Source organism: Pan troglodytes, chromosome 1, assembly GCF_028858775.2.
Source record: "Pan troglodytes isolate AG18354 chromosome 1, NHGRI_mPanTro3-v2.0_pri, whole genome shotgun sequence".
Classification (NCBI taxonomy): domain Eukaryota; kingdom Metazoa; phylum Chordata; class Mammalia; order Primates; family Hominidae; genus Pan; species Pan troglodytes.
Genome location: NC_072398.2, coordinates 211,189,591 through 211,213,931, shown reverse-complemented (window position 1 = coordinate 211,213,931; position 24,341 = coordinate 211,189,591). Strand labels below are relative to the sequence as shown.

The window sequence follows — 24,341 nt, the reverse complement described above, 5'->3', positions numbered from 1 at the left end:
TCTGCTTTCTTACACAAAGGGTAGCATATCGTAGCTCATTTTGTACTTTGCTGTTTTTACCCAACAGTATATCTAGGAAATCACTTCATATAAGCAGATAGAGATCTTCTTTCTTTAAAAAAAATATGTTTAATTTTTTTCCTCCTAACTCAGGGAAGTCTTTCCTGGTGGCTTCCCTGACAGGGTCAAAGCCCCTCTTGCATTTCTATAGTCCTCCATTGTGGGAATGTACTGTAATTTTTCCAACCATTCTCCGAGAATAGGCATTTAGGTTTTTTCTAGTGTTTCACAATTACAAATATTGATTCAGGCAGCAACCTGTTCATGTGTATTTTCATAACATTGGAGATGTATCTTCTGGACAGATTCCTAGAAGTAGGATTACTGGGTCAAAAGGTAAGTGCATGTGTAATTTTGTTAGGTAATGTCAAATTCTCCTACAGAATGGTTGAACTAGCTCACATTCTCACTACTAATGTTTGAGACTGTCTTTTCCTCCATGGCCTCAGCAACAGAACGCTCTGTTAGACTTTTCATTTTGCGTTCATTCTTCTTACAGTTTTAAAAATATCACTGTTCCTTCAATAAATATTTATTGAGGACCTACTCAATAATCCAGGCACTATGTGGTAATACCATGGTGGGCAAAACAGAAACAATTTCTTCCCTGAGAGCATTTTTTAATCTGGCAACAGAGACAGACCTCAGTCAGATGATCACACGCACACACATACACATGTACACACACACACGCACAATTATAGAATGTCATGTGCTATGATCCATTGGGACAGCATGCGGCAGAGAGCCCTCAACTAGTCTGGGGATCAGAGAAGGTTTTCTAAGGAGATGGCACTTTACCAGAGGTCTGGAGGGAGTTTAGGAGTTATCTGGGTAAGCGGTTTCTGTGGCTTAGCTCACTCAACATTTATTCCAGCCTTCTGGCGTGTCTCTCAGTACTGCAGAGGCTAGAAGGCTAAACACTGCATTTCCTTCTCTCTCCCTCTCCTTATTTTAAAAGGCTTTTTGAAAGAGCAGTGACATTCAAAATAAACTTGATCTGAGAGTACAGAGAGTCCCCACATTTTCCCTCTTCCCCGAACACACATCCTCCTTCACCATCAACATCCCCCACCATTGTGGTACCTCTGTTAGAATCAATGAGCTGATGTTGACACATCAAAGGAAGTCCATAGTTTATATTAGGGCTCATTCTTGGTATTATACACTCTATGGGTTTTAGCAAATGTAATGTGACATGTATCCACTCTCACAGTATGAGACAGAGTAGTTTCACTACCTTAAAAATTCTCTATGCTCTGCCTATTTATTCCTCCTTCCCCCAAACATCATCCTGACAACCAAGATCTTTTTACTGTCTCCATAGTTTAACCTTTTTCGAATGTCATGTAGTTGAATCGTACAGTATGTAGCCTTCCAAATTGACTTCTTTCACTTAGCAATATACATTCAAGTTTCCTCTATGTCTTTTGATGACTTGATAGCTCATTTATTTTTATTATTGAGTAATATTACATTGTCGTGTGTACCACAGTTAATCCATTTACCTACTGAAGGACAACTTGGTTGCTTCCAAGTTTTAGCAATTATGAATAAAGCTGCTATAAAGATTTGAAACATTTCATGTGCAGGTCTTTGTGTGGAAATCAGTTTTCATCTTATTAGGGTAAATATCAAGGAGCACAATTGCTGGATCATACAACAAGAGTTTAATGTGTATTTTCGTAAGAAAATACCAAACTGTCTTCCAAACGGCTGTACCATTTTGCATTCCCTCCAACAATGAATGAGAGTTTCTATTACTCCACATCTTCACCAGCCATTTTGAAACCAGCCCAATTGTCCTGTAGAACTGATGTTTATGGTTTCTTTGAATAAACATGGAAATTGACTCTCCCAGTCTTAAAACTTGAGAAAGTTACATTTGTCTTATCTGACTTCCTTTCTCAGGAAACCAACCAGCAAGCCTCTGAGATAGTATCAAGGAATTGAAACTTACCAGATAACTGCATCTGGACAATAAGACACCAGATCCCTTGCCTGTCATAATGGACTATGTTGCAGGAAGTCAGGGAACCCGAACATAGGGACCAACTGAAGCCATGGCAGAAGAACATAAATTGTGAAGATTTGATGGACATTTATTAGTTCCCCAAATTAATACTTTTGTAATTTCTTACGCGTGTCTTTACTGCAATCTCTGAACATAAGTTGTGAAGATTTCATGGACACTTATCACTTCCCCAATCAATACCCTTGTGATTTCCTATGCCTGTCTTTAATCTCTTAATTCCTTCATCTTCTTAAATTGAGGAGGATGTATGTTGCCTTGGGACCCTGTGATGATTGCGTTAACTGAACAAAATGTTTGTAGAGCATGTGTGTTTGAACAATATGAAATCTGGGCACCTTGGAAAAAGAACAGGTTAACAGCAATGTTCAGGGAAAAAGAGAGATAACCTTAAACTCTGACTGCCAGTGAGCCGGGCAGAACAGAGCCATATTTCTCTTCTTTCAAATGCAAATGGGAGAAATATTGCTGAATTCTTTTTCTCAGCAAGGAACATCCCTGAGAAAGAGAATGCATCCCTGAGGGTAGGCCTCTGAAATGGCCGCTTTCAGGGGCGGCTGTCTTTTATGGTTGTAGCTGTAGGGATGAAATAAGCCTCGGTCTCCTGTAGCACTCCCAGGCTTATTAGGACGAGGAAATTCCCGCCTAGTAAGTTTTGGTCAGACCGGTTGTCTGCTCTCAAACCCTGTCTCCTGATGTTATCAATGACAATGCGTGCCCAAAACTTCATTAGCAATTTTAATTTCGACCCGTCCTGTGGTCCTGTGATCTCGTCCTGCCTCCACTTGCCTTGTGATATTCTATTACCTTGTGAAGCATGTGATCTCTGTGACCCACTCCCTCCCCTTTTGAAAATCACTAATAAAAACTTGCTGGTTTTGCAGCTTGTGGGGCATCACAGAACCTGCCAACATGTGATGTCTCCCCTGGACACCCAGCTTTAAAATTTCTCTCTTTTGTAGTCTGTCCCTTTATTTCTCAGACCAGCTGACACTTAGGGAAAATAGAAAAGAAACTACATGAAATATCGGGGGTGAATTTTGCCCGATATCTGACTGAATTTCCCCCAATAGGCCTAACTGACTACCTGCTTCCTATTGACCAACTCCTCTTCCTTATCCCTTCCTAATTGTTGTTTTCCTACACATGGATACATTTCTTCCCTGCTATATAACTTCCCAGTTTTAATTGATTGGGCAGGTGGATTTGAGACTGATCTCCCACTGTCTCAGCTGCAGCATCTCATCAAAGCCTTCTTCCCTGGCAGTACTCACTGTCTTGGTGATTGACTTTCTGTGCCGTAAGCAACAAGACCTAGACCAAACTCCTGACACTTCAGTAACAATTTTATATTGTCAGTATTTTGGACATTAGCCATTCTAATATGCGTGTAATGGTATCTCATGGTTTTCATTTGTAATTTTTTTTTTTTTTTTTTTTTTTTTTTTGAGATGGAGTCTAGCTCTGTCACCCAGGCTGGAGTGCTTTGGCACAATCTCAGTTCACTGCAACTTCTGCCTCCTGGGTTCAAGTGATTTTCCTGCCTCAGCCTCATGAGTAGCTGGGGTTACAGAAGTGCACCACCATGCCCAGCTAATTTTTGTATTTTTAGTAGAGATGGGGTTTCACCATATTGGCCAGGCTGTTCTTGTACTCCTGACCTCAAGTGATCTGCCTGCCTCAGCATCCCAAAGGGCTGGGATTACAGGGGCGAGCCCCTGAGCCCAGCCTTAATTTGTAATTCTAATGACGTATGATGTTCAGCATCTTTTCATGTGCTTATTTGCCATCTGTGTACCTTTTGTGAGATATCTGGTCATGTCTCTTGCCAGTTTTTTAATTGGATTGTTCTTTTTTAAAAATTTAGTTTAAGTTCTGGGATACATGTGCTGAACATGCAGGTGTATTGATAAGTATACATGTGTCATGGTGGTTTGCTGCACCTATCAACTTGTCATCTAGGTTTTAAGACCCACATATATTAGGTATTTGTCCTAATGCTCTCCCTCCCCTTTCCCCCCAACCCCCAAAAGGCCCTGGTGTGTGGTTGTGGGTTTGTCCTAAAAAGCTCTGATTATTTTGAGGTATGTTCCATCAACTCCTAGTTTATTGAGAGTTTTTAGCGTGAAGGAGTGTTGAATTTTATCGAAGGCCTTTTCTGCACCTATTGAAATCATGTAGTTTTTGTCATTGGTTCTGATTATGTGATGGATTACGTTTACTAATTTGTGTATGTTGAACCAGCCTTGCATCTCAGAGGTGAAGCTGACTTGATCATGGTGGATAAGCTTTTTGATATGCTGCTGGATTCGGTTTGCCAATATTTTATTGAGGATTTTTGCATTGATTTTCATCAGGGATATTGGCCTGAAATTTTCTTTTTTTTGTTGTCTCTGCCAGGTTTTGGAATCAGGAGTTTTTCTATTGTTTGGAATAGTTTCAGAAGGAATGGCACCAGCTCCTCTTTGTACCTCTGGTAGAATTTGGCTATGAATCCATTTGGTCCTGGGCTTTTATTTGGTTGGTAGGCTATTAATCACTGCCTCAATTTCAGAACTTGTTATTGGTCTATTCTGGGATTTGACTTCTTCCTGGTTTAGTCTTGGGAGGGAGTACATTTATCCATTTCTTCTAGATTTTCTAGTTTATTTGCATAGAGGTGTTTATCCTCTATGCAAATAATGAAGAATTTATCCATTTCTTCTAGATTTTCTAGTTTATTTGCATAGAGGTGTTTATAGCATTCTCTGGTGGTAGTTTGTATTTGTGTGGGATCAGTGGTGATATCCCCTTTATCATTTTTTACTGTATCTATTTGATTCTTCTCTCTTTTCCTCTTTATTAGTTGGGCTAGTGGTCTATTTTGTTAATCTTTTCAAAAAACCAGCTCCTGGATTCATTGATTTGTTGAAGGGTTTTTTGTGTCTCTATCTCCTTGAGTTCTGCTCTGATCTTACTTATTGCTTGCCTTCTGCTAGCTTTTGAATTTGTTTGCTATTGCTTCTCTAGTTCTTTTAATTGTAATATAAGGGTGCCAATTTTAGATCTTTCCTGCTTTCTGATGTGGGCATTTAGTGTTACAAATTTGCCTCTACACACTGCTTTAAATGTGTCCCAGAGATTCTGGTATGTTGTCTCTTTTTTCTCACTGGTTTCAAAGAACTTCGTTATTTCTGCTTTAATTTTGTTGGTTACCCAGTAGTCATTCAGGAGAAGGTTGTTCAGTTTCCATGTAGTTGTGCAGTTTTGACTGAGTTTCTTAATCCTTAGTTCTAATTTCATTGCACTATGGTCTGAGAGGCTGACTGTTATGATTTCTATTCTTTTGCAACTGCTGAGGAGTGTTTTATTTCCAATTATGTGGTCGATTTTAGAATAAGTGCTATGTGGTACTGAGAAGAATGTATAGTCTCTTGATTTGTGGTGGAGGGTTCTGTAGATATCTATTAGGTCCTCTTGGTCCAGAGCTGCGTTCAAGTCCTGAATGTCCTTTTTAATTTTCTGTCTCATTGACCTGTCTAATATTGAGAGTGAGGTATTAAAGTCTTCCACAATTATTGTTTGGGAGTCTAAGTCTCTTTGTAGGTGTCTAAGAACTTGCTTTATGAATCTGGGTGCTCCTGTATTGGGTGCATATATATTTAGGATAGTTAGCTCTTCTTATTGAGTTGATCCCTTTACCATTATGTAATGCCTTTCTTTTTCTTCTTTGATCTTTGTTGGTTTAAAGTCTGTTTTATCAGAGACTAGGATTGCAATCCCTGCTGTTTTGTTTTTTTTTTTTCTTGCTTTCCATTTGCTTGGTAAATATTCCTCCTTCCCTTTATTTTGAACCTATGTGTGTCTTTGCACCTGAGATGGGTCTCCTGAATACAGTGCACTGATGGCTCTTGACTCTTTATCCAATTTGCCACTCTGTGTCTTTTAATTGGGACATTTAGCCCACTTACATTTAAGGTTAATATTGTTATGTGTGAATTTGATCCTGTCATCATGATGCCAGCTGGTAATTTTGCACATTAATTGATGCAGTTTCTTCATAGTGTCATTGGTCTTTATATTTTAGTGTGTTTTTGCAGTGGCTGGTACTGGTTGTTCCTTTCCATGTTTAGTGCTTCCTTAAGGAACTCTTGTAAGGCAGGCCTGGTGGTGACAAAATCTCTCAGCATTTGCTTGTCTGTAGAGGATTTTATTTCTCCTTTACTTATGAAAATTAGTTTGGCTGGATATGAAATTCTGGATTGAAAATTCTTTTCTTTCAGAATGTTGAATATTGGCCTCCACTCTTTTCTGGCTTGTAGGGTTTCTGCAGAAAGATCCCCTGTTAGTCTGATGGGCTTCCCTTTGTAGGTTACCTGACCTTTCTCTCTGGCTGCCCTTAATATATTTTCTTGTGTTTCAACCTTGGAGAATCTGACAATTATGTGTCTTGGGGTTGCTCTTCTTGAGGAGTATCTTAGTGATGTTCTTTGTATTTCCTGAATTTGAATGTTGGCCTGCCTTGCTAGGTTGGGGAAGTTCTCCTGGATAATATCCTGAAGTGCGTTTTCTAGCTTGGTTTTATTCTCCCCGTCACTTTAGGGACCCCAATCAATCGTAGGTTTGGTCTTTTCACATAGTCCCATATTTCTTGAAGGCTTTTTTCATTTTTTTTCCTCTAATCTTGTCTTCACACCTTATTTTAGTAAGTTGATCTTCAATCTCTGATATCCTTTCTTCTGCTTGATCGATTCAGCTATTGATACTTGTGTATGCTTCACGAAGTTCTCGTGCTGTGTTTTCCAGTTCCATCAGGTGATTTATGTTCTTCTCTAAACTGGTTATTCTAGTTAGCAGTTTCTATAACATTCTGTCAAGGTTTTTAGCTTCCTTACATTGGGTTAGAACATGCTGCTTTAGCTCAGAAGAGTTTGTTATTACCCACCTTCTGAAGCTGACTTGTGTCAATTCATCAAACTCATCCTCTGTCCAGTTGTGTGCCTTAGCTGGAAAGGAGTTGCAATCATTTGAAGGAGAAGAGGCATTCTGGTTTCTGGAATTTTCAGCATTTTTTACGCTGGTTTTTCCTCATCTTTGTGGATTTGTCTACCTTTGATCTTGGAGGCTGATGACTTCTGGATGGGGTTTCTGTGTGGGGGTCCTTTTTGTTGATGTTGATGTTGATGTTATTGTTTTCTGTTTGTTAGTTTTATTTCTAACAGTCAGACCCCTCTTCTGCAGGTCTGCTGCAGTTTGCTGGAGGTCCACTCTAGACCCTATTTGCCTGGGTATCACCAGCAGAGGCTGCAGAAGAGCGAAGATTGCTGCATGCTCCTTCCTCTGGAAGCTTTGTCCCAGAGAGGGACTGGCCTGATGCCAGGCAGAGCTCTAGTGTATGAAGTGTCTTTCAACCCCTGTAGGGAGGTTTCTCCTAGTCAGGGGGCAGGAGGGTCAGGGACCCACTTGAGAAGACAGTCTGTCCCTTAGCAGAGCTTGAGTGCTGTGCTGGGAGAACCCTCCTTATAAGGGTCCACTGCTCTCTTCAGAGCTGGCAAGCAGGAATGTTTAAGTCCACTGAAGCTGTGCCCACAGCTGCCCCTTCCCCTAGGTGCTCTGTTCCAGGGAGATGGGAGTTTTATCCATAAGCCCTTGACTGGGGTTGTTGTCTTTCTTTCAGAGATGCCCTGCCCAGTGAAGAGGAATCTAGAGAGGCAGTCTGGCCACAGCCACTTTGCTGCGCTGTGTTGAGTTCCACCCAGTCCAAACTTCCAGGCCTCCTTAACACTGTCTGGGGAAAACTGCCTACTCACGCCTCAATAATGGCAGACGCCTCTCCCTGCACCAAGCTGGATCATTCCAGGTTGACTTCAAACAGCTGTGCTGGCAGCGAGAATTTCAAGCCAGTGGCTCTTAGCTTGCTGTGCTCTGTGGGAGTGGGACCCACTCAGTGAGACCACTTGGCTCCCTGGTTTCAGATCCCTTTCCAGGGCAGTGAATGGTTCTGTCTCACTGGGGTTCCAGGCACCACTAGGGTACCAAAAAAGCAAACAAACAAAAAAACTCCTACAGCTAGCTCGGTGTCTGCCTGAACAGCTGCCCAGTTTTGTGCTTGAAACCCAGGGCCCTGGTAGTATATGCATACGAGGGAATCTCCTGGCCTGTGGATTGCAAAAGCCATGGGAAAAGCGTAGTATCTGGGCCGGGTATCACAATTCCTCACAGCTTCCCTTGGCTGGGAAAAGGAGGCCCCTGGCTCCTTGCACTTCCTGGGTGAGGCAACTCCCCACCCTGCTTTTGCTCACCCTCTGTGGGCTGGACCCAATGAGATGAACAGGGTACCCCAGTTGGAAATGCAGAAATCAGTCCATTCCAAGATGGCCGAATAGGAATAGCTCCAGTCTGCAGCTCCTAGCGTGCTCAATGCAGAAGATGGTGATTTCTGCATTTCCAACTGGGGTATCAGTTTCATCTCTTTGGGACTTGTTGGACAGTGGGTGCAGCCCATGGAGGGTGAGCCAAAGCAGGGTGGGGCATCACCTCACCCAGGAAGCACAAGGGGTGAGGGGATTTCCCTTTCCTAGCCAAGGGAAGCCATGACAGACTGTACCTGGAAAATTGGGACACCCCCACCCTAATACTGCAATTTTTCAATGATCTTAGCAAATGGCACACCAGGAGATTATATCCTGTATCTGGATCGGTGGGTCCCATGCTCATGGAGCCTTGCTGACTGCTAGAACAGCAGTCTGAGATAGACCTGCAAGGCAGCAGCCTGGCAGGGCAAGGGGTGTCCACCATTGCTGAGGCTTGACTAGGTAAACAAAGTGGCTGGGGAAGCTCAAACTGGGCAGAGCTCACTGCAGCTCTGCAAGGTCTGCTGCCTCTGTAGACCCCACCTCTGGGGGCAGGGCATAGCTGAACAAAAGGCAGCAGAAACTTCAGCAGACTTAAACGTCCCTGTCGACAGCTCTTAAGAGAGCAGTGGTTCTCCCGGTCCAGTGTTCGAGCCCTGAGAACAGACAGACTGCCTCCTCAAGTGGGTCCCTGACCCCTGTGTAGCCTAACTGGGAGACACCTCCCAGTAGGGGCTGACTGACACCTCATACAGGCAGGTGCCCCTCTGGGATGAAGCTTCTAGAGGAAGGATCAGGCAGCAATATTTGCTGTTCTGCAGCCTCTGCTGGTGATACCCAGGCAAACAGGGTCTGGAGTGGACCTCTAGCAAACTCCAACAGACCTGCAGCTGAGAGACCTGTCTCTAAGAAGGAAAACTAACAAACAGAAAGGAATAGCATCAACATCAACAAAAAGGACATCCACACCAAAACCCCATTGGTAGGTCACCAGCATCAAAGACCAAAGGTAGATAAAACCACAAAGATGGGAGAAACCAGAGCAGACAAGCTGAAAATTCTAAAAACCAGAGCGCCTCTTCTCCTCCAAAGGATCACAGCTCCTTGCCAGGAATGGAACAAAGCTGGATGGAGTATGACTTTGATAAGCTGACAGAAGTAGGCTTCAGAAGGTCTGTAATAACAAACTTCTCCGAGTTAAAGGAGGATGTCCAAACCCATTGCAAGGAAGCTAAAAACCTTGAAAAAAGATTAGACAAATGGCTAACTAGAATAAACAGTGTAGAGAAGACCTGAAATGACCTGATGGAGCTGAAAACCATGGCACAAGAACTTGGTGACACATGCACAAGCTTCAATACATGATTTGATCAAGTGGAAGAAAGGGTATCAGTGATTGAAGATCAAATTAATGAAATAAAGTGAGAAGAGAAATTTAAAGAAAAAAGAGTAAAAAGAAATGAACAAAGCCTCTAAGAAATATGGGACTATGTGTTGGGAACAAACCCCCCAAAATCTGGCCATATACTGGCTCCAAAACTGGCCATAAACAAAACCTCTGCAGCACTGTGACATGTTCATGATGGCCATAATGCCCACACTGGAAAGTTGTGGGTTTACCGGAATGAGGGCAAGGAATACCTGGCCCGCCCAGGGTGGAAAACTGCTTAAAGGCATTCTTAAGCCACAAACAATAGCATGAGTGATCTGTGCCTTAAGGACATGCTCCTGCTGCAGTTAACTAGCCCAATCTATTCCTTTAATTTGGCCCATCCCTTTGTTTCCCATAAGGGATACTTTCAGTTAATTTAATATCTATAGAAAAAATGCTAATGACTGGCTTGCTGTTAATAAATACATGGGTAAATCTCTGTTCAAGACTCTCAGCTCTGAAGGCTGCGAGACCCCTGATTTCCCACTTCACACCTCTATATTTCTGTGTGTGTGTCTTTAATTCCTCTAGCGCCGCTGGGTTAGGGTCTCCCCGACTGAGCTGGTCTTGGCAAGTGGCGTCCATCATGGGGGCTCAAATCCAGGTGGAAGTGTCACCACAGCAATGGTTGGAGAATGTGGAACTAGCTGGAGGACACCCGAGTACTCTTAAAGCAATCCCCATGGTGAGTAAGAAGGGGAGCTTGGAAGCATCAGGGTAACAATGGGACAAGTGTGGGCTGTGATTCATTCCACCTTGGAACTTTTTCACACTGATGATGTGGAGGAAGGAGAGTATAATGAAGTAACAGAAGAGGTTACAGACCAGGTTTATTTGCCAGCTACAGCTAAAGCGGCAAAGGAGGGAGAGGTTCATCCCTACCCTTGTGCTCCCCCTCACTATTTTGAAGAAAATGACCCTCCAGATCTTTCTTTTCCGGAGAACACTGGGCGAAAAGTAGTTGCCCCAGTGACTGTTTGAGCAGTGCCTTGAGCGATCGCTCTTAGTTCTATTCAGGCAGGAATTCAGCAAGCTAGATGAGAGGGTGATTTAGAGGCTTGGCAGTTCCCTGTTAGAATACACCCCCCAGATCAACAAGGAAATATTATAGCTACATTTGAGCCTTTTCCTTTTAAATTACTCAAAGAATTTAAACAAGCTATTCATACTAAAAAAGAATGTAGAAATAATCAGCGAGACAGGCTGCCAGATAGGGGAAAAAAGAAAACTGCTGAGTCTGAAATATGTCCAAAATATAAAAAAGGAAAACATTGGGCTAATCAGTGTCACTCTAAGTTTGATAAAGAAGGGAACCTGATTTCGGAAAAAACCATGAGGGGCCCATCCCGGGCCCCATTCTAAACTGGGGCATTTCCAGTGCAGGCCATTCTCTCACCCCCATACAATGTCTGTCCCCCACCACAGCCAGTAGTGCCACAGTAGATTTATGCTGCACAAAATCTGTGAGCCTTCTGCCTGGGGAACCCCCACAAAAGGTCCCAACAGGAGTCTGTGGACCCTTGCAGAGGGTATGATATGATCACTTCTAGGAAGTTCTAGTTTAAATTTAAGAGGGGTACAAATACATACAGGAGTCATTGATTCAGATTACAATGGGGAAATTCAAATTGTTATATCTACTTCTGTTCCCTGGAAAGCAGAGCCAGGAGAGGGCGTAGCACATCTCCTGATTGTGCCGTATGTGGAAATGGGGAAAAGTGAAATTAAATGAACAGGAGGATTTGGAAGCACAGATAAACAAGGCAAAGTAGCTTACTGGGTGAATCAAATTACTGATAAACACCCTACTTGTGAAATAACTATTCAGAGAAAGAAATTTAAAGGTTTGGTAGATACAGGAGTGGACATTTCAATCATTTCTCTACAGCACTGGCCATCTGCATGGCCAATTCAACCCACTCAATTTAATATAGTTGGAGTTGGTAAAGTCCCTGAAGTATATCAAAGTAGTTATATTTTGCATTGTGAAGGGTCTGATGGACAACATGGGACTATTCAACCAATTATAACTTCTGTACCTATAAATTTATGGGGAAGAGATTTATTACAGCAATGGGGAGCAAAAGTTCTAATTTCAGAACAATTATATAGCCCTCAAAGTCAACATATAATGCATGAAATGTGGTATGTCCCTGGTATGGGACTAGAAAAAAATTTGCAAGATTTGAAAGAACCACTTCAAACAGAAAGACAAAGTTCTTGCCAAAGATTAGGATATCATTTTTGATGGTGGCCATTGTTAAGCCTCCAGAACCTATACCTTTAAAATGGTTAACAGATAAGCCAATTTGGGTAGAACAATGGCTGCTAAGTAAAGAGAAACTGGAGGCTTTAGAGAAATTAGTTACTGAACAATTAGAAAATGGGCACATAGCTCCAACATTTTCGCCTTGGAATTCTCCAGTTTTCCTAATTAAGAAAAAATCACGTAAATGGAGAATGTTAACTGACTTAAGAGTTATCAACTCAGTTATACAACCTATGGGAGCATTCCAGCCAGGATTGCCTTCTCCTGCTATAATTCCAAAAAATTGACTTTAATAGTCATAGATTTAAAAGACTGTTTCTTTACTATCCCTTTAGCTGAGCAAGACTATGAACGGTTTGCATTTACAATTCCTGCAGTAAACAACCTGCAGCCTGCTAAGCATTATCATTGGAATGTGTTTCCACAGAGCATGTTAAACAGTCCAACTATTTGCCAGACCTATGTAGGGCAAGCCATTGAACCTACTAGTAAAAAATTTTCACAGTGTTACATTATTCATTATATGGATGATATACTTTGTGCTGCCCCCACTCGAGAAATATTACTCCAATGTTAGATCACTTGCAAAATTCGATTTCTTGTGCTGGCTTAGTTATACTTCCTGACAAAATTCATACTACTCCTCCTTACTCCTACTTGGGGACCTTAGTAAATGACACTACCACTGTGCCACAGAAAGCAACCATACATAGGGATCAATTAAAAACATTAAATGACTTTTCAAAAATTACTAGGGGACATTAATTGGATATGACCTGCTCCAGGCATTCCTACCTATGCGCTGAGTAATCTGTTTTCTATCCTTAGAGGAAATCCCAGTCTCACTAGCCCTCGGCAATTAACAAAGGAGGCTGAGGCAGAGTTACAACTAATTGAGAAGCAAGTCCATAAAGCTCAAATAAATAGAATAGATCCAGAGAAGACTCTAGATTTGCTAATTTTTTCAACTCAGCATTCACCTACTGGTGTTATTGTACAAGAACAGGACTTAGTATACGGAGTGGCTTTTTCTTCCACATGCTAATTCACGGACTCTAACTCCTTATTTAGATCAAATCACTAATATGATAGGGATTGGGAGAACTCAGATTGTTAAATTACATGGAGATGATCCTGGAAAAATTATTGTCCCTCTCAAGAAGGCACAAATACAGCAAGCTTTTATAAATAGTCTTACTTGGCAAACCCATTTAGCTGATTATTCTTGATAATCATTTTCCTAAAATGAAACTGTTTCAGTTTTTGAAATTAACTAATTGGATTCTCCCTAAAATAACTAAATTTAAACCAATTGAAGGTGCCAAGAATATTTTTACAGATGGGTCTAGTAATGGTAAAGCTTCTTATTTTGGCTCAAAAAAGCAAAGTTTTCCAGACGCCTTATACTTCAGCTCAAAAAGCAGAGCTCGTAGCTGTAACTGAAGTATTGACTTCTTCTGATATGCTTATTAATGTGATTTCTGATTCTTCATATGTGGTTCATTCCACACAGTTAATTGAAAATGCTCAGTTACGATTCATACAGATGAACAACTGATGACTTTTTTTACCCAATTGCAAACAGCAGTTAGAAGTAGAATGCATCCTTTTTACATCACTCACATTAGGGCTCATACACCTCTTCCAGGACCTTTGACTGAAGGAAGTTAAATGGCTGATTGCCTAGTCGCTAATGCAATATCTAATGCTAGACACTTTCACAATTTAACCCATGTTAATGCCTCTGGTCTCAAACGCAGATACGGCATTACCTGGAAAGAAGCTAAAGCTATTATCCAGCGATGCCCAACTTGCCAAATGGTACATTCCTCATCTTTTACAGGAAGAGTTAATCCTTGAGGATTGGAACCTAACTCCCTTTGGCAAGTGGATGTCACACATTCCCTCGTTTGGGAGACTAGCTTATGTACATGTATGTGTGGTCACCTTTTCTCATTTTGTCTGGGCTACATGCCAATCAGGAGAGTCTTCTGCCTGTGTTAAACGTCACCTTTTGCAGTGTTTTGCGGTGATGGGCATTCCAGGCTCTATTAAAACAGATAATGCCCCAGGCTATACTAGCCAAGCTCTAGCTACATTTTTATCTATGTGGAATATTAAACACATTACTGGTATCCCATACAATTCTCAAGGACAAGCCATAGTGGAAAGAATGAATCTTTCCCTAAAACAGCAGTTGCAAAAGCAGAAAGTGGGAAACAGGGAGCATGGAACCCCACAGATGCAAGTGAATCTAGCATTATTAACTTTAATTTTTTTGAGCCTGCCCAAAGGCCAGATGTTATCAGCAGCTGAACAGCATCTACAGAAACCAGCTGCAAAGATGGAAGCAGAACAACTGATTTGGTGGAGAGATCCAATAATAAAAAGTTGGGAAATAGGTAAAAGAATAACTTGGGGGAGAGGTTATGCTTGTGTTTCTCCAGGCCAAAATCAACAGCCAACTTGGATACCATCAAGACACCTGAAACCTTATCATAAGCCAGATTCCAGGAGGATCCTGAGGACCCTCTGGTTGCAGCCATGTTGAGACCGATGCTGAGGAGGACCCCAACTGTCATGAGCAACACCTGTTGAACACAGCCACTTACCTGGGGACAGATCAAGAAGCTGTCACAGATGGTGGAAGAAAACCTGAGGAAAGCAGGACAACCAGTCACAACGAGTAACTTAATGGTAGCTATGATAGCAGTTGTCACCACTGCCATGAGTATTACTTCAACAAGGGCTGACACAGAGAACCATTATACTTATTGGGCATATTTATCAATCCTGGCTGGTAATAATGCCTGGATATAATCACTCTATGACACAGTTACACATGCTTTCTGGTCTCAGTATTTAACATAATAAATCTGCTCCTATAATTGAGGCATACCACCCTCAAAAACCTATTTGTAAACAAAATTGAACCTGGCCAGAAATAATGAAGGTACTTGTTTAGGAATATTGCATTGCAGAACAGGCAGAGGTGCTGCGCAAAGATTCCTATGGAATCATTATTAATTGGTCCCCTAAGGGGATGTTTAGCTGGAATTGCACCTCCAAGTCCGCATGCCATGGCCACACTATGTTCAGCTGATCTGAACAAAACGGTCAGATGGTAGAAATGATAGGAAGTATGGCAAGAGTTCCTATTACTTGGAGCCATGGTAGTATAGTGGCACCTCTACCACAAATGATATGGCCCACTGTAGGAGCTAAACACAAGGATTTGTGGAAATTATTAATAGTTCCTAATAAGATCAAAATTTGGGAAAGAAAAAAAAGCATATAGAAAGACACTCTACAAATTTGTCTTTGGATACTGCAAAATTAAAAGAACAAATATTTAAAGCATCCCAGCAACACCTGACCTTAATGCCAGGAACTGGAGTGCCTAAAGGAGCTGAAGACAAATTAGCAGCTAGTAACCCATTAAAATGGATAAAAACACTTGGAAGCTCTGTAATTTCAATGATGACTGTGCTTTTGTATAGTCTGCAGATGTCGATCCTGACTCCTGTGAGAAGTAGCTCATGGTGACAAAGCTGCCTTTGCTTTTACTGATTTGCAAATCAAAGAAGGGGGACATCATGGGAACAAACCCCCAAAAATCTGGCCATATACTGGCTCCAAAACTGGCCATAAACAAAATCTCTGCAGCACTGTGACATGTTCATCATGGCCATAATGCCCACACTGGAAGGTTGTGGGTTTACCAGAATGAGGGCAAGGAGCACCTGGCCTGCCCAGGGTGGAAAACTGCTTAAAGGCATTCTTAAGCCACAAACAATAGCATGAGCAATCTGTGCCTTAAGGACATGCTCCTGCTGCAGTTAACTAGCCCAACCTATTCCTTTAATTCGGCCCATCCCTTCGTTTCCCATAAGGGATACTTTTAGTTAGTTTAATATCTACAGAAACAATGCTAATAACTGGCTTGCTGTTAATAAATAGGTTGATAAATCTCGTTCAAGGCTCTCAGCTCTGAAGGCTGTGAGACCCCTGATTTCCCACTTCACATCTCTATATTTCTATGTGTGTGTCTTTAATTCCTCTAGTGCCACTGGGTTAATGTCTCTCTGACCGAGCTGGTCTCAGCACTATGTGAAAAGACCAGCTCTACATTTGATTGGTGTACCTGAAAGTGACGGGGAGAATGGAACCAAGTTGGAAAACACTCTTCAGGATATTATACAGGAGAACTTCTCCAACCTAGCAAGGCAGGCCAACATTCAAATTCAGGAAATACAGAGAACATCACTAAGATACTCCTCGAGAAGAACAACCCCAAGACATACAATTGTCAGATTCACCAAGGTTGAAATGAAGGAAAAATTGTTATGAGTAGCCAGAGAGAAAGGTCAGGTTACCCACAAAGGGAAGCCCATCAGACTAACAGCAGATCTCTCAGCAGAAACTCTACAAGCCAGGAGAGAGTGGGGGCTAATATTCAACATTCTTAAAGAAAAGAATTTTCAACCCAGATTTGATATCCAGCCAAACTAAGTTTTGTAAGTGAAGGAGAAATAAAATCCTTTACAGACAAGCAAATGCTGAGAGATTTTGTCACCACCAGGCCTGCCTTACAAGAGCTCCTGAAGGAAGCACTAAACATGGAAAGGAACAACCGGTACCAGCCACTGCAAAAACATACCAAATTGTAAAGACCATCAATGCTAGGAAGAAACTGCATCAACTAATGGGCAAAATAACCAGCTAGCGTCATGATGACAGGATCAAATTCACACATAACAATATTAACCTTAAATATAAATGGGCTAAATGCCCCAACTAAAAGACACATACTGGCAAACTGGATAAACAGTGAAGACCCATCAGTGTGCTGTATTCAGAAGACCCAATTCACGTGCAGAGACACACATAGGTGCAAAATAAAGGGAAGGAGGAAGATCTACCAAGCAAATGGAAAGCAAAAAAAGAAGGGATTGCAATCCTAGTCTCTGATAAAACAGACTTTAAACCAACAAAAATCAAAAGAGACAAAGAAGGCCATTACATAATGGTCAATGGATCAATTCAACAAGAAGAGCCAACTATGCTAAATATATATGCACCCAATACAGGAGCACCCAGATTCATAGAGCAAGTTCTTAGACACGTACAAAGAGACTTAGACTCCTACACAATAATAATGGGAGACTTTAACACCCCACAGTCAATATAAGATAGATCAACAAGACAGGGTTAACAAGAATATCCAGGACTTGAACTCAGCTCTGCACCAAGCAGACCTAATAGACATCCACAGAGCTCTCCATCCCAAATCAACAGAATATACATTCTTCTCAGCATCACATTGCACTTATCCCAAAATTGACCACATAGTTGGAAGTAAAGCACTCCTTAGCAAATGTAAAAGAACAGAAGTCACAACCAACTGTTTCTCAGACCACAGTGCAATCAAATTAGAACTCAGGATTAAGAAATTCACTAAAAACTGCACAACTACATGGAAACTGAACAACCTGCTCCTAATGACTACTGGATAAATAACGAAATGAAGGCAGAAATAAAGATGTTCTTTGAAACCAATGAGAACAAAGACACAACTTACCAGAATCTCTGCGACACATTTAAAGCAGTGTATAGAGGGAAATTTAAGCACTAAATGCCCACGAGAGAAAGCAGGAAAGATCTAAAATTGACACCCTAACATCACAATTAAAAGAACTACAGAAGAAATAGCAAGCAAATTCAAAAGCTAGCAGAAGGCAAGAAATAACTAAGATCAGAGCAGAACTGAAAGAGACAGAGATACAAAATCCCTTTAAAAAACCAATGAATCCAGGAACTGGTTTTTTGAAAAGATCAACAAAATTGATAGCCCCCTAGCAAGAATAATAAAGAAGAAAAGAGAGAAGAATCAAATAGACGCAATAAGAAATGATAAAGGGATATCACCACTGATCCCACAGAAATACAAACTACCACCAGAAAATACTATAAGCACCTCTATGCAAATAAACTAGAAAATCTAGAAGAAATGAATAAATTCCTGGACACATACACCCTCCGAAGACTAATCCAGGAGGAAGTTGAATCTCTGAATAGACCAATAACAGGCTCTGAAATTGAGGCAATAATGAGTAGCCTACCAACCAAAAAAAGTCCAGGACCAGACGGATTCACAGCCAAATTCTACCAGAGGTATGAAGAGGAACTGGTACCATTCCTTCTGAAGCAATTCCAGTCAATAGAAAAAGAGGCAATCCTCCCTAATGCATTTTATGAGGCCAGCGTCATCCTGATACCAAAGCCTGGCAGAGACACAACAAAAAAAGAGAATTTTAGACCAATGTCCCTGATGAACATTGATGCAAAAATCCTTAATAAAATACTGGCAAACAAATCCAGCAGCACATCTAAAAGCTTATCCACCATGATCAAGTTGGCTTCATGCCTGGGATACAAGGCTGGTTCAACATACACAAATCAATAAACATAATCCATCACATAAACAGAACCAATGACAGAAACCACATGATTATATCAATAGATGCAGAAAAGGCCTTTGACAAAATTCAACAGCGCTTCATGCTAAAAGCTCTCAATAAACTAGGTATTGATGTGGTGTATCTCAAAATAATAAGAGCTATTTATGACAAACTCACACCCAATATCATACTGAATGGGCAAAAACTGGAAGCATTCACTTTGAAAACTGGCATGAGATAGGGATGCCCTCTCTCACCACTCCTATTCAACATAGTGTTGGATGTTCTGGCCAGGGCAATCAGGCAAGAGAAAGAAATAAAGGGTATTCAATTAGGAAAATAGGAAGTCAAATTGTCCCTGTTTGCAGATGACATGATTGTATATTTAGAAAACCACATCGTCTCAGCCCCAAATCTCCTTAAGCTGATAAACAACTTCAGCAAAGTCTCAGGATACAAAATCAATGTGCAAAAATCACAAGCATTCCTATATACAAATAATAGACAAATAGAGAGCCAAATCATGAGTGAACTCCTATTCACAATTGCTACAAAGAGAATAAAATACCCAGGAATCCAACTTACAAGGGATGTGAAGGACCTCTTCAAGGAGAACTACAAACCACTGCTCAACGAAATAAAAGAGGACACAAATAAATGGAAGAACATTCCATGCTCATGGATAGGAATAATGAATATCATGAAAATGGCCATAATGCCCAAGGTAATTTATAGATTCAATACCATCCCCATCAAGCTATCAATGACTTTCTTCACAGAACTGGAAAAAAATACTTTAAAGTTTATATGGAATCAAAAAAGAGCCTGCATTGCCAAGACAATCCTAAGCAAAAAGAACAAAGCTGGAGGCATCAGGCTACCTGACTTCAAACTATACTACAGGCTACAGTAACAAAAACAGCATGGTACTGGTACCAAAACTGAGAGATAGACCAATGGAACAGAACAGAGGCCTCAGAAATAACACCACACATCTAAAAAAAAAAAAAAAAAAAAAGTCAGGAAACAACAGGTGCTGGAGAGGATGTGGAGAAATAGGAATATTTTACACTGTTGGTGGCAGTGTAAACTAGTTCAACCATTATGGAAGACAGTATGGTGATTCCTCAAGGATTTAGAACTAGAAATACCATTTGACCCAGTGATCCTATTACTGGGTATATACCCAAAGGATTATAAATCATGCTATTATAAAGACACATGCACACGTATGTTTATTGCAGCACTATTCACAATAGCAAAAACTTGGAACCAACCCAAATGTCCATCAATGATAGACTGGATTAAGAAAATGTGGCACATATACACCATGGAATACTATGAAGCCATAAAAAAGGATGAATTCATGTCCTTTGCAGGGACATGGATGAAGCTGGAAACCATCATTCTGAGCAAACTATCACAAGGACAGAAAAACAAACACCGCATGTTCTCACTCATAGGTGGGAATTGAACAATGAGAACACTTGGACACAGGGTGGGGAACATCACACATGGGGGCCTGTCATGGGTTGGGGGGCAGGGGGAGGGATAGCATTGGAGAAATACCTAATGTAAATGATGAGTTAATGGGTGCAGCAAACCAACATGGCACATGTATACCTATGTAACAAACCTGCGGGATGGGCACATGTACCCTAGAACTTAAAATATAACTAAAAAAAAAAAAAAAAAGGAAATGCAGAAATCACCCATCTTCTGTGTTGGTCTCACTGGGAGCTGCAGACCAGAGCTATTCCTATTTGGCCATCTTGCCAGATCTCCTGTTCTTTTTTTCATTATTGAGTTTTAAGAATTCTTTGTGTATTTTGGAGAATAGTTCTTTATCATATATGTCTTTTACAACAAGTAGCTTCCTCCCTCATCTCTTTACTCTTTTCCACATAATGCTATTTATTTCCTTCTTGGCAGTTATCTCAATCTTGAGTACCTATTTATTTAGGTGTTTTATTTTTTGGGTTAACTAAAAGAAGGATGAGAAGTAGAGATCTGTAGGCTTCTTAGGTAGGGGAGACTTAAGACTTTCCTTGTTTTCTCCACTCCTCTACTTGTTTTCCCCCTGAGAGATGATGTGTGAGTTCTGATCCTCTGGAAGCAGATGACAAGATGTAGTTGGAAATGTGAGACATATATGGGGCAAAATAGCCATGAAAGCTAATGGGGGCAATTGAGAAAGGAGTAGGGAAAGAGAGTATGTTGAAGCAGGGCAGGTGAACCCCAAAATTGGGGCTTAGCCTGGGAAGGTTCTTGGCTTCACCCAGGAAGGAATTCAAGGCTGAGTTGGTGGTGTTAGCAACTTTTATTCAAACAACAGTATGCAGCAGCAGCAGAGGTACTGCTTCTTGAGGATCAGGGCTACTCCATAGGCAGTGTGCCCAGAGTAGCAGCTCAGAGGCAGTTCTGTAGTCATAGTTACACCCACTTTTAACCACATGTAAATTAAGGGATGGATTATGCAGCAATTTCTGGGAAAATGTTGATAACTTCTGGGTCATCAGGTTGCCATGGAAAGGAGCGGTAACTTCCAGGTGTTGCCATGGCAATGGTAAACTGACACAGCACACTGGTGGATGTGTCTTATGGGAAGCTGTTTCTGATAAAGAATGGCTGGGTTCCCAGCTAAACCCCACCCTCAAGCTTGGAACCTTGGCCCTAAGTGAAAATAGTGGACACAGCCCAGCCTGAAGGGTCAGCTGTTTTCACTTAGGGCCAAGGTTCCAAGCTTGAGGGTGGGGTTTAGCTGGGAGCTCAGCAGTTCTGTATCACTTCTACCCTGATACTGTTTTAGTTCTCAGTTTGGTCTGATGTCCAAGCCCCATCTCTGGAGTCAAGTCCCACCTCCTACCTCAAAAGAAGAGAGAAAAGGAAGGAACATTGGGTAGGAAGAAGCTCAAACTGTGGCACAGCTCTGAGAATGTCTCAGCAATCTGATGAGGAGTTCTCAGGTGAACTATGCCCATTAGAGGAGTCCTGCACTGGGAAACAATTACCTGGCTCTAGTCCCCTGTCATCACCATCATGGGAAGAGCACTGGAGAACATGGCTTTTTCATGAATACTGCGGCAGATCCCAAAGGAACATGGGCTTGGGGCTGTCCACTAAGCACACTCCTTGAACAGGTTCTAATTTGAGGGGAGAGCTGATTGGTGCTGTCCAAGGTTGTCACAGGAAGGGTTACTCTGGATTGGTTGGACTTAAGGACACTGAGCCTTTTTTTTTTTTTTCTGTTGGATGGGTCGTTGAGCATTAAAAGCTTAAGGATAGAAGGTAGAGCAACCAGAACTCTCACACCTTGCTGGTGGGAATGTAAAATGGGACAAGCACTTTGGAAAGAAATTTGACCTGCTTTGTAACATTAAACATAAGCTTATCTGTTGAGCAAACATTTCCAGTCCTAGGTATTTATTTAAGAGAAATAAAAACTTAATTTTCACACAGATACTTATAAAAGAATACTCATCACAATTTTATTCAAAGTACCCCAGTACTGGAAATAGCAAAAATGTCCATATCAGGAGAATGCATAAACAAATTGTAGCATGTGCATGCTATAGAAACCTACTCAGCAATAAAGAAGAACAAATTACTGATATATAGCAAGTTTGCCAAAGGGATACACCCAGGTAATCCTCATCTGATCACAATGTAGAACATTAGACAAAGTTTCTTTGTGTCCCTTCCCAGTTAATTCCTTTCTCTGGATATATTAGCTTGCTTGGGCTGTGTTTTGTAAATACCAATTCTTCATAATTTGGTCTTGAGAGCCCCACCTCTTAATACCTTTGCATTGGGGATTAAGTTTCAACATGAATTTTCAAGGAGACACAAATATTCAAACTATAGCACTCTGCCTCTGCTTGCCAACAGTTTATATCTTTCTCACATACAAAATACATTTATTCCACCCTAGTAACCCCAAAAGTCTTAAGTCATTCCAGCATCAACTTTAGAGTCTAAGTTGAAATCTCATCTAACTATCATCTAAACCAAGGAGGATAATTGCAAATTCTCCTCCTTGATTTTGATGACATTTAGATGATGATATTCAGATGTGAGCCTGTTGAGCCACCTCTCTTTATGGTGGCTATAAATATAGCCTGACCAGGAAAGCAGTTAGGTTCAGGTGTGTCGGTCAGGTGAGACACAAAGGAGGCAGCACAACAAAGCACATGGAATAACAGAAGCAGTTTTGTTACTTACATGTCCCAGAGAGAAGAGGACAGCATGCCTCATAGGGCCAACAGGAAGGGGGATGCAGAACATGCATGCTTTTCTCAGCCAGTGTGTAGAAAGCAAGAGAGAGAGAGAGAGAGAGAGTGAGGGACCTGTAGGTCAAAGCCTTTACTGGGGTCCAACGCATTACCCAAGCACGTTCCTGTGGGGAGTTCTCTCTGGTGGGTTTAGAGCAAGTAGGCCAAGTTCCATGGGGTCATGCTGTGGCTGAGAGGTGGTCCTTGTGGCATATCTGAGCAGTGCTTGAAGGGTGTAGGGAACAAGAGGAGTGAGCCAAGTATGTTGTACCTAGCTGTCCCATAAGGAGGTTGGAGAGGTGGTCACCAGAGGCAGAGGTTTAAGGCAGATGTCTGGACTGACCATTGAGGAACTGGGATGAAATATAGAACCAGAAACTGTCAACAGTGACTGCATCCTGCTTCTGGTATGAGAAAGTTCAGCTTATATTAAAATGGATGCCAAGGAAATATAAAATTATGAGAATTTACTACAGGCTGCCATAGACAAGTACCACAAAAGCCGGGTGTGGTGGCTCATGCATGTAATCCCAGAACTTTGGGAGGCCAAGGCAGGTGGATCACGAGGTCAGGAGTTCAAGACCAGCCTGACCAACGTGGTCTCTACTAAAAATACAAAAATTAGACAGGCATGGTGGCACATGCCGGTAATCTCAGCTACTCAGGAGGCTAAGGCAGGAGAATCGCTTGAACCCAGGAGGCACAGGTTGCAGTGAGCCGAGGCCGAGCCACTGTACTCCAGCCTGGGTGACAGAGTGAGACTCCATCTCAAAAACAAAACAAAACAAAACAAAACAAAAACAAAAACAACAACAAAAGAAACAAAACAAAAAAGTACCACAGACTGGGGGTCTTAACAGAAGTTTTTTCACTGTGGGCCAGGCACGATGGCTCATGTCTGTAATACTAGGACTTTGGGAGGCCGACGTGGGGGGACCACGAGGTGAAGAGATTGAGACCATCCGGGCCAACATAGTGAAACCCTGTCTCTACTAAAAACACAAAAATTAGCTGGGCGTGGTGGTGCACGCCTGCAGTCCCAGCTGCTAGTTCAGCGGCTGTGTTCCCTTAGGGTGTGGAGCGTGTCTTCTATCAGATCAAGAGCTCCTTCTGAGCAGCAGATGCCTCCCATTGGATTGGGAGCTCCCCAAAAGTTGCAGTTGGCCACCTATGTCATGGAGCTTTCCCACTATGTTTTCTTCTAGTACTTTTAAATTTTTCAGGTCTTACATTTAAGACTTCAATCCATTTTGAGTTGATTTTTGTATGTGGTGTGAGATAAGGGTCTAATTTGATTCTTCTGCATGTGGATATCTAGTCCCAACATCATTTATGAAGATATTGTTTTTTCCCCATTGTGCATTTGTCTTAGTCCATTTGTGCTGCTACAATAAAATACCAGCAACCAGGTAATTTATAAACAACAGAAATTTATTTCTCACTTACGAATGCTAAGTTCAAGATCAAGGTGCCTACAGGTTCAG

The 24,341-nt window shown here is 41.5% G+C and overlaps 1 protein-coding gene across 1 annotated transcript in view; it reads right to left on the bottom strand.

Moving 5' to 3' along the window:
- Positions 1 to 21,736, bottom strand: part of PLA2G2A (phospholipase A2 group IIA) — a 33,864-nt gene extending 12,128 nt beyond the window's left edge. Inside the window, exons 1-2 of the mRNA XM_063785379.1 lie at positions 21,598 to 21,736; positions 14,738 to 14,780 (exon numbers count right to left, since the gene is read on the bottom strand). The gene's annotated coding sequence lies outside the window, so the exon portion shown is untranslated. The remainder of the gene's footprint in view (positions 1 to 14,737; positions 14,781 to 21,597) is intronic.
- Between the last annotated feature and the right edge of the window lie 2,605 nt (positions 21,737 to 24,341).